Below are 11463 nucleotides of genomic sequence, written 5' to 3' on the forward strand. Positions count from 1 at the left end.
CATTCCTACGTGGTAGGAGTACCGTGCAACACCACACAGCACAACAACAACATCACCCGCTGAGTTGCTGCTCAAGCGCAGGATACACACAAAGATGCCTTCAGTGAGCACACCTATCGGACCAGACGAGGATCTTCGCCGGAGAGACCGCAAGGGCAAAGCCAAAATGAAGGTGTACTCGGACACTCGCCGTCACGCTACGCCTTACCCTCTCCAACCTGAGGGGTGTTCCACAAAGCCGGTTTTATCACTTACCCAGCTAAGTTAACCCAGGGTTAGCGGCAACCCTAGGTTTTCCGTTCCAAAATGACCACGGCATGTAAGTTGCTATGGAAACATATGCTCTCAATCAAACCTGGTCGGAGCAGGTTTTGCGCAGGTTAAGTTTGGAAGATAACCCGGTTTTGCTCAGAGTAGGCTATTTAAACCCACGTTTATCGCAGCTTTTACGTGTTCGCCTATTGATATCGGAGCGCAAATAATTTGTGCAATTCACAGAGAGATTAATTAGACCACGGCTCGACATATTGTCCTTTCCGGATGACTTTTTGCTGGAGAGATATCGTTTTTCACGTGATTCTTTGATATATTTAAATAGCCTTCTCCAACCCTACATTGCAAATGTTACCAATCGTGGATCTGCCCTCAGTTCACTACAAACAATTTGCATAGCTTTCCGTTTTTTTGCGACGGGTAGCTTTTTGTACAGTGTAGGAGATGCTGAGCACATAGGCAAAGCTACCGTCTGCCGCTCAGTGCGTCTGTCTTGCGCTGAAGCGGTTGTTGCGTAACTTCATGGAGTTTCACCAACTTGCAGGTCAGCATTATCTACTTTAAGTGTTCCCAAATGGCTCCGAAATTATCCTTGTTGACTTTTCATCTGGGTGTTATATTTCAGGATTTCCTAATGTAATTGGGTGCATTGATGGCACACATCCAATGTGAGCAATACATTTCAACAGGGTGCGTTGCATTATGAACATATCATAGACCTCATATAATTGTTGTGCTTGTGCAAGATAGCTCAAAGTTTGTATTTGATCGCAGGGCAATTCGATGGGGATCTCCTAGGAGATCGAGGGTATCAATGCCTCCCGACGCTCATCACCCCGTACCCTAATCCCGCTCCTGGACCACAGACAACATTTAACCTGGCACACAGCAGAACCCGCGTTAAGATTGAAAATACATTCTGGATATTGAAGTCCAGATTCCAATGCCTACGTGGACTAAGAGTTTGTCCGGAACGGGCATGCGATGTAATTGTTGCATGCGCCGTCCTCCACAATAGCCACTCTGCGCAAAGAGATGCCTCCCCACTTTACCCGTTCCTCGAGGAGGAACACATTCGCAAATGTTTGTAAGGGCTGACAAAGGATGCGAGACCACATTTGCAGAAATCATTTAAATAAAAAAAAATAAAAAAAAACACTTTTCTTCCATCATTTTTATTCTTTAGTTGCTGAGGGAGGAAAAAGAATAATTAGTACCTTGATCGGTAAAATATGCGGCCCGTTTCGCCATTTTGATCAGGATTTCCATGATCCATACATCACGTCTTTATAGGTTTGCCGTGAACGCGCACAACCCTGTGTTAACCAACCCCGTGTTGATTGAACTAATTCATAACCGGTGCTGTGGAACCGACAGCTCTGGGTTAGTCGGCACAGGATCGGACAACCTAGAGTTCAGCGTTAACTCTGTGTTTGTTAAACCTCCGTTCTTGGAACACCCCTCTGGTGACATGGTGTTGTTGTTTTTTTTAACAATGTATTTATTTTCCTTTTTTTTACACACACATCTGACGATACAAACATAAAAAAAAAAAAAAAAAAAAAAAAATGAACATTACAAGACAGTTACTGGTACAAAGAAAGCAAAACAACAATCACAAATAAAACAAAACAAAACAAAGCGACAACAGCACTACTCCTCTTCAGCTCCATCCATTAAATGTGACAAATTTCTGTTCTTTATATAACTTATAAAACGTCCCCACACCTCCTGAAACTTTTCTTGTTTGTCCTTAAGAATGTATGAGATCTTTTCCAAAGGTAAACATAAACATAATTCCTTGAACCACTGTGTAATACTTGGTTTGTCTGGCCTCTTCCAGGACAATGCTATCATTCTTTTAGCTTGAAGAAGACATATCGATAAACATTTGCTCATTACTCTTTATCTTGTGTCCCTCTGGGTAAAGACCGAGCAGGAAGATCTTTGGTTCTGGTACGATATTTATTGACAAAATCTTCTGTATTTCCTGCCCGACCTTCCCCCAAAACTCCATCAATTTTGGACAGGACCATAGACAGTGGAACAATGTGCCTCTATTTTCACCGCATCTGGTGCATACATCTGGAATATTACAATTATACTTATTGAGTTTAACTGGTGTGATGTACACTCTCATAAGCCAGTTGTATTGTAGAAGTTTTAGACGAGTATTCCCAGTCTGGGATTGGGCTTGTGCACACGCCGTGCTCCATTGTTCCACTGTTAAATCCTCCCGGATATCTGCTCTCCAGGCATTAAGTCTATCTTCCGAGGATTCCGGAGAGGAGTCAACCAATAGAGGATAAAAATCTGATATCATCCCCCTTCTAAATGGGTCATTAACCAAAGCTTTCTCCAGCACAGACGTGGATGGGGCCAGCATGGATTGCCCCAAATTAGTTCTAATAAAATCCCTCAGTTGCAGATATTTAAAGAAGTGTTTGTGAGGGATATCATATTTAGTGACAAGTTCCTCGAACGAGAGCATACTCCCTCGACCCCTCTCAAATACGTCCCTTAGTTGACCTATTCCCCTATCCGCCCATAATTTAAACCCCCCATCAGCTCTGCCTGGCACAAATTGGTTATTACCCCATATTGGGCTGAAGCAAGAGAGACGCGAATGTTCTCCCAGATATATATTGACCTCATGCCAGACTTCAATCATTGTTTTAACTATAGGATTGCTTGTAATTCTTTTTAGGTTTTTATAAGTATCTGAGTACATATAAAGGGGGAGTGGTAATTTCAAGGAGCTCGATTCCACATCTTTCCATGCCGGCGCCGCATCCGTTGTAAAGTAGAACATTAGCGTTCTCAATTGAGCTGCCCAAAAATACCACAGCAGGTTAGGACACTTTAATCCCCCCCTATCATAGGGTAGATAGAGCAAGGACAATCTAAGTCTAGGACGTCTATTGTTCCAAATAAAGTTGGTAAACAATTTCCTGGTTCTAGAAAATAAGTTTGGTGGAGGTGGCAAGGGTACGTTTTGAAATAAATATAATAGTTTGGGAAGTACATTCATTTTGAGTATATTAATTCTGCCAATTAAAGATATTGAAAGACTTGACCATCTATTAATTGAATTTTCGATTGTGGTTAAAATTGGGTTATAATTAGTATTCACCATCTCTTCCAACCTTGGCACAATTTGGATTCCCAAATACGTAAAGACATTTACTGGTCTGAAGTGACAGACATGACCGGGAGGGTTTGATCTTTCTTCCGAGTTCAGAAGCATAATGGATGACTTGGAGTTGTTTACTTTGTAGCCAGATATGCGACCATATGATGTTATTAGATCTAGAATAGCTGGAACAGATACCTCCAAATTTTTTAGGAATAGTATTACATCATCAGCATATAAAGATATGCGGTGCTCTAGATTTTCTATATTAATACCTGTAATTAGTGTATGTTCCCTTACAGCAATAGCAAATGGTTCAATTGCGATCAAAAATAAGAGAGGTGATAAAGGGCATCCCTGTCTACAGCCTCTATTGATCCTAATCGGTCCAGATATATTATTGTTGGTTATTATTTCTGCATATGGATCGTTGTACAACAGTCTTACCCACTTACAAAAGTTCTCCCCCAAGCCAAATCGACCAAGGAGCTCGAATAGAAACGGCCACTCTACGCGGTCAAAGGCCTTTTCGGCATCGAGAGACAAAAAGGCTGTATCTGGCGCCCCCTTCTGGACATGCAGTAAATTCAATACTCTCCTTACATTGTGAAAACCCTGGCGGGCCACCATGAACCCATTCTGGTCCTCATCTATAATTTCTGGTAAAACAAGTTCTAGTCTCTTTGCAAGTATTTTGCAAAGTATCTTAAGATCAGAATTTAGGTGACATGGTGTTGTGCTCTCAACCCAGGCACAATAAACTTACTACAGCCTACAATCCTAAGCCGTACAGGGTGACCACCGTCAAGGGCTCTATGGTCACGGCTGAGCGGAATGGACACCAAGTGACAAGAAACTCCTCCTTCTTCAAGAAGCTCAACCCTGGCCTGCGTGACACATCTGCAACAGAAGAAGAGGATGGAGAAGTCACCGCTGACACAGTCCCAGTGTTGGAAAGGTACCCCGCTAGGCACCGACAGCCTCCACAGTACCTCAATGACTTTGATACAGCCTGAGAAAACAGGCAACATGGACTAAAAAAATAAAATAAAAATGGCCTGTGAAATGGACTGAATTTGCTAAAGTTTGAAAAGAGTGCTCAGTAATATAAAAAAAGAGATTCATCTGTAGACAAGTTTCTGAATCTGAAAGTGTTTACAAGGGTGATTCTATGTTCTATATTTGAAATGGCATTTGTGAAAGCACTTACTTGATGCATTACACTGAAGCAATCTGATTGTTTATTTCATAGTGTTTAATGTTGTTTACAGACCAAGTAGATGTTTAGTTAATGAGTAACCAGAAGTGGAAGTAACAGACAACTTTGAGTTCAAGTAAAAAAAATAAATAATAAGTGATGTAATATTCAGATCACGCCAGTAGTAGTAGTAGTAGTAGTAGTAGTAATTTATTTATTTGTCCCCGTAGGGAAATTGAGTTGCAGCAGATCACTTGACATTTCATCTAAAAAAAACAACAACAACAACACAGATAAAAACAGCACAGTACAACTTTCACACAGATTAACACTCATCATCAGTGAGTCAGCTTTATATTTATCACAGCCTTAACCTGGTCAGACCAGCTGAGCAGGCTATGAGCTGACCAACACTAACAGTGACTATCGATTATTATTAAGGGATTTAATGGCCTGGGGCACAAAAGAAAATTTAGCTCTGTTTTTAATAAACAGAGGGGGGCGATATCGTCGCCCGGATGGAAGAGGGTTAAATGAGTGGGCAAGGGGGTGCCTTTGGTCACCTATAATATTCCTTGCCTTTTTCTCTATCCTATCTCTGTAGATGCCTTCCATACATGGCAAAGTAATGCGCAGCAATTTACTAGATATGGTTATAATTCCTCTAACCCTCTTTTTCTGTGCCTCTGTGGCATTGCCAAACCAGCAGGTAATACAAAAAGAAAGAATGCTTTCAATGAAGGAGCAATAGAACATTTGAAGCATTCTCCTTTCAACATTAAAGGACAGGAGTTTCTTTAGGTGGAACATTCTTTGTTGAGACTTGGTGCAGATTTGATCTGTCCACTTGTCCCACTTAAGCTTGCTGTCAAGCACAATCCCTAAATATTTAAACTCACAGACTTGTTGTATTGGCTTTCCATTAATTAAGGTTACTGTGTTGGGGGCTTCCTCTTTTCTAAAATCAACACACATTTCCTTGGTTTTAGATGGATTGAGGAGGAGGTTTGACTTTTCGCACCAGTTAACAAAATATTCAAGTACTGGGCCATGCTCCTTTTCCTCATCATGTAAAAGACTGACCAAGGCAGTATCATCCGCATACTTCATAAAGAATCTATTTTGAAAGATGCTAGAACATGAATTAGTGTATAAATTAAATAAAAGAGGGGACAGAACACATCCCTGAGGGGAGCCAATGGAAGTGATCATTTTTTCAGAGAGTGATGTTCCTACTTTGACCTGCTGGATTCTACCACTAAGAAAATCCACAATCCAGGCAATCAGGCCAGCTTCAAGTGCAAATTCCGATGATAATACATTGGCTAAAGTTCTGGGCCTGATTGTATTAAAAGCGGATGAGAAATCCGCAAATAAAATCTTAACATGAGCCTTGGGCTTCTCAAGGTGACTATAAATTATGTGCAAAAGAGTCGCAATGGCGTCATCCACCCCTCTGGATGCTTGATAAGCGAATTGCAGGGGGTCTAAGAGATGCTGTGTGTTAGACAAAATAAATTTCTTTACAAGACGCTCAAAGCACTTCATTATAAGTGATGTCAGAGCAATAGGACGAAAGTCGCTAGGCTGACTAGGATTTGAGGTCTTTGGCACTGGAGTAATGACCGCAGTTTTCCAAAGAGCGGGGACAATTTCAGAGGTGATGGAGGACTTAAAAAGGCCTGTAAACACAGGTGCTAATTGGTCTGCACAATTTTTTAAGACATTACCACTAATATTGTCAGGACCTGGGCTTTTCCGCGTGTTACAGCCTCTGAAAAGCTGACGGACCTGAAATTCCTCAATTTTAATGTTTGATGGAGGAGGTGGGAGGGGGTTAACAGTAAAAACCTCATCTGCAGGCTCTAGACTCTCAAAACGGCAGAAGAAGGCATTTAGCTGGTTCGCCATCTCAATTCCCTCACTCCCATTTAGGGGGAGGGAGGGTTTCCCCCTACCCTTGTGTGGTATACTTGTCATCTTTTTAACTCCCTGCCAAGCCTCTCTGGAGTTACTGGAGGTCAGGGAGGCCTCTAACTTAAGTTTATAGTTGTGTTTGTCCAAGTACACCTGTCTCTTAATTTCTCTTTGTAGTTCCCTTCTTGTGTGCTCATCTTGGTTTCTATAGGCTTTCCTTTTCTGAATAATAAGCTTCTTTAATTTGCTGGTAAACCATGGCTTATCATTTGAATAAACTTTGAATGTCCTATTGGGCAACACAGAGTCCACACAAAAATTAATATAGCCAGACACTGCCTCAACCTGCTCATTAATGTCGGTTGTGTCAAAGACTTCCCATGAAGTACAATCAAAACAGCCCTGCAGTGCCATGGTGCTTTCATTGTCCCACACTTTAACAGTCTTGACCTGGGGCTTCTCCCTCTCAAGCAGCCTTCGGTAGGCAGGGCAGAGATAGACCACATTATGGTCTGATGTTCCAAGTGGAGGAAGTGGAGTTGCAGTGTATGCGTCCTTAACAGTTCCAAAACATAAATCCAGTTTTGGAACTGAAATACTGAAATAAATAAAAACTGAAATAAATCCAGTAGTCTGAATCAATGTTAATGTTTACCATAAGCTTGCACGTACTGCTTACATCATTACGGTAGTATAAGCGCCAACCGGATGTGATGCCCGGGCGCGAGTTCTGTTTAGTTCTCCAGCAATAAAACAACATAATGCGAAGCTCCGTTTCATCCTTTATAGTAAGCTAAGTAAACGCTATTTTTTTTCTCGCGAACAAGTAAGAGCAAAGCCGAGTTGGTTTGACAAAGAACTGGAGAGCTAGTCACGGGCCCCTCCTTATATCTCCCTTTCTGTCCATCGAGGATGTTGTTATTTACGATATCTCATGCACACACCATGTTTACAGGTACGACACTAGAATGGGGTGTCCGGCTTGTCCTTGCCCCTAGACTAGCCTCAGGTCACCCTGATCCTTGACCTCTATGTTAGTGGGTAAACACAGATAAGTTAATCAACAGACCTTATGGCACCCTACAGGCCACAGTTAGAGAGGAGTGGTGACTTGTCTTCTTAAGCTTTTCTTCACCATTATTATATTTATATAGCATATAGGCCAGATGAAAAGTATATGTTAGCATAATAATGTAAGGTAAATTTTCTTCCATAGTCTCACAGTAACGGACGTTGTGGTCAGCTGATTCGGACATTGAAACACAAGCAGGTTCATGATGATTTATTTATTGAACAATTCACATGACTCTGCATTAGCAATCAAACCACTGTTATGCAATCAATATTAAAACTGCACAGTAAGATAATGATGCATATTGTGTCGACATTCATTTATCAAGAATATGTGGTTTTTATATCCACTCCAGTGTAAGCCACACCATTGTAGTTGCCGGTGGATGGGAAGACCAGCATGCTGCCATTCATGCATGTGATTTTCACTGTGGCCGAGTAGGCCAGGTTGATGACTGCTCGTCCCACTGACACCTCACCGCGCAAGGTCTTTCCTGCCGGGACCGTCATATTGATCTCATCTGATTCGGTTATGGTCTCAGAGGAGGTCATTGAGGAGGACTGCTGCGTTCCCGCGGTCACGCTAAACCCACCAGACACCTCCACCAGACTCGGGATCCCTGCTTTAACAGACATGCTGACGGTGGACTCAATCTTATTGGTGGTGCTCCAGGTGGAAGACTTGGTCACAGATCTGCTGTACGTACATTTCTGCACTTGAGCCACAGGAGTGTCGTTTCGATAAGACACAGATTTTAGATATTCTTTGTTTACCTACATTAAACACAGAAAAACACAAAGATGCATATTGTTCAGGCAACATACAAAATAATACTTAATAACCTGTACAGAAAATATAAACTTATTTAGTCTAACATTTATACTTCATAAATACATTTACACTTCATAATCCCCAGGGGGAGAAATTCTAAAGATTTAAGTGCTGACACTATTTTATTGAACTAATGTAATTAAACAAGACATTACTGTCAACCACAAATCAAATTATAATGTTTATACGGTGGACAGGAAGTAGTCCTTTATGGAACGCAAAGTGGGCCAACGAGCAATTGCTATGCTGATGATGACACTCAAAATGTAGATCAGCACCAACCCCTCCTCTCAGCTCCCACCCAGTCAACTGCCTACAGTTACTAGTCCACCTCTAATCTGTAATCTGAGGAGTAATCTGCCCTATGAAATATAGGTATTAAACATGCTTTTGTAGTGATAGGCTTTTCAGAGTTAATAAAGAAACACTTAAGTGAAAGTGAAGTTAAGTGAAATGTGTTGGCCCACTTATCCTACCATATTCTGACTCAGGTCTTCCACACTTAGCAGCACTCACCTGGGGTTTGTACATGGCCAGGCTGCGAAAGGTCACGTCGGATAGCACAGACGACTTGATGGCACTGATGAAGAGGAATCCCATACAGTCGACGTCTCCGCCAGCACTCCCCTGCAACCCCAGGCAGACTCCAGACCCCACATCGATGGAGTACTCGGTCTTCAGCCCCCAGCTATTCATGTACTCGAAGAACTCGCGTCCAGAACTCGTCCAGAACCTGATGCCACCCAGACGTGTCCCGGCACCATTCCCCCACAGGGACAGCTTGGTGATGCGCTCGCCAAGTTGGAAGGTAAACTCACTGAAAGTGTGTGCCTGTCCAAAGGTCTCCACACGCCCGTCGGTCAGTTCTGCCCGCACAGCTTTGATCTGCCAGCCGCCCACTGCCACTCCAATCTTCTTGAGGGTGGCACCATTGTCACGGCCAGTGAACTCAAATGAACTGCCTCCGTCTCCACCGATGAGATGCAGTGAAGTCGCCATGTTTAATAACCTGCAACAGAAATGTTCATCAATACAATCTATTGCAATGCTAAACACTAGAGTTCTTAGGTTCAAGACTCACCTACAGCCAGCTGAGACAACCTTCTTAAAGACCAATATGAATGTAACTAACTTATCAGCTTCCTGACTTTGTTAAATAGGCAGCCGCCCCCCCCCCCCCCCCCCCACTCCCCCGTCAACAATCCTGCCCGACCACAACCAAACCCCACCCCCCCCCGTCAACAATCCTGGCCGACCGCACCCAACCCCCCCCCCCCCCCCGTCAACAATCCTCTGGACCGCAACCAACAACAAACAATATAGAAAACACGTTGATATGTGTAATATGTCAAATGAAATTCCATCTAGTGAAATGGACTTGGCAGATTTTTCTATAAGTATGTTTAAATACATTTATAGTGCATAGTCCCATAAAATAAATGGTTTCATTATCTTCACATTAAATATCTCACGCTCTCACAACAAATATCACGCCAAAAAAGAAAAGTAGGCCTACCCGTTAGATCTCTCGTTGCTTCGGACGAGCGCTAAATTGCTGCGGCCTGCGGCCCTATTCTGCTACACACAGTTCACGCCGGAGGCACATTTAGTCTTAAAATATATATTATTTATTGTCAACTGTGGCAGGCCCGGTTCCAGAACAGAATGCCTTGGGGTGCATCTGAGATTATAGGGGGTGCACCAGTACTATAGTAAAACCAGCTACCCAGCTTCAGTTCAGACTTCGCTTTTTACACTAGGCCTTTCTACCAGTAGATAGACAAGCACTACATGTTGGGACAAAAACATTTACTGTGCTTAAAAGATGGTATCACATCATGTCTTGTGATGTGGAGAACATTTCAGCTGCAACGTTAGCTTATTGATATCCAAGCTTTGGATATGAGAATGAATTAATAATGGTTAAATTAAATCAAATTTGAAAAGGCTCAAGAGGTTCACATACTTTCAAGCAGCACTGTAGCCTTGTGAGACCAAATAATTTAACAACATAAACATAAAACATGCTCTGTATTTATATAAGTGAACCACTAAATGTCACAAAATAATTTTACATTATCATTCACAAGATAATGCTTGAAATATATCACTTCATGTCTAATACATCTAGATTATATGGAACCTTTTGAATTAAATTACAAAAAAATAGCTTTTCCCTGATATTCTAATATTATGAGATGCACCTTTATGTGAACCACTTAATGTCAATAAGTGCTTATTCTGCTGCCCAAAACTTTTAATGCTGACAGATAAAACCCAATTAGGAATGTTATTTTCACAAAAAGTAATCAGTAATACATAGTGCCTTTCTTAAAGTTCACAAGATTGTAAATAAATACAATCAAAACACAATTGGCAAATATGGGTTCTTATGAACAACACAGTGGCGCCGGCAAAGGCTGCTTGTCCGGGAGTGAGAGCTGCGCCGGCAAAGGCAGCGAGTCGGGCAGGATTGAGCTAGCGTTGCTAGTGCTAGTGTTCACAACGGTTATACTGTCTGATGTATTGGATTCTTTTGCGGTGTTCTTTTTTTATTTTCGGATATCCATTGTAAATGCCTAATTGTTGCTGCCGAAGAAGTTTAATGTCACTGACGTGCGCGCCGCCGGACGGGGCGCAGTTCACGCGCACCTGTCATAATAATAATAACGTTCTTATCGGTTTAGTGAGCAAAATAAATGCAGCAAACAACGGTATTTAATGGAACAATTCGTTTTGTGAGCAAGTGTTTTATTTTTTTTAATCATATTTATAAAAAAATTATAATAATTCACTCCCTCCTTTTTTCAATTGAGGGTGCAAACAATTTTTTTGGGGGTGCAATGCATGCTTATGCACCCCCGTAGAACCGGGCCTGAACTGTGGTCAGCTGTACAAAGTGGTAGCACTAGAACAGACACAGAGACACACACGCACACAAGTGAGAATCCCGTCCATCTTATAATGTAAGCATTAAGATTCTACAGAGTCTCACTCCGGCCAAAAACCAAAAGGTGCCAACTGTTGTGTGCCCGTGAG

General features: G+C 42.0%; 1 pseudogene across 1 annotated transcript; it reads right to left on the reverse strand.

Moving 5' to 3' along the window:
* Nucleotides 1-7916: 7916 nt before the first annotated feature.
* Nucleotides 7917-9534, reverse strand: LOC311360712 (aerolysin-like protein pseudogene; annotated as a pseudogene). Its single transcript has 3 exons — nucleotides 9506-9534; nucleotides 8941-9433; nucleotides 7917-8366 (listed from the first exon to the last, which is right to left on the reverse strand). The product of its transcript is annotated as an aerolysin-like protein pseudogene (transcript).
* Between the last annotated feature and the right edge of the window lie 1929 nt (nucleotides 9535-11463).

The sequence above is a fragment of the Micromesistius poutassou genome, assembly GCF_964030765.1.
Source record: "Micromesistius poutassou genome assembly, chromosome: 16".
Taxonomy (NCBI): Eukaryota; Metazoa; Chordata; class Actinopteri; order Gadiformes; family Gadidae; genus Micromesistius; species Micromesistius poutassou.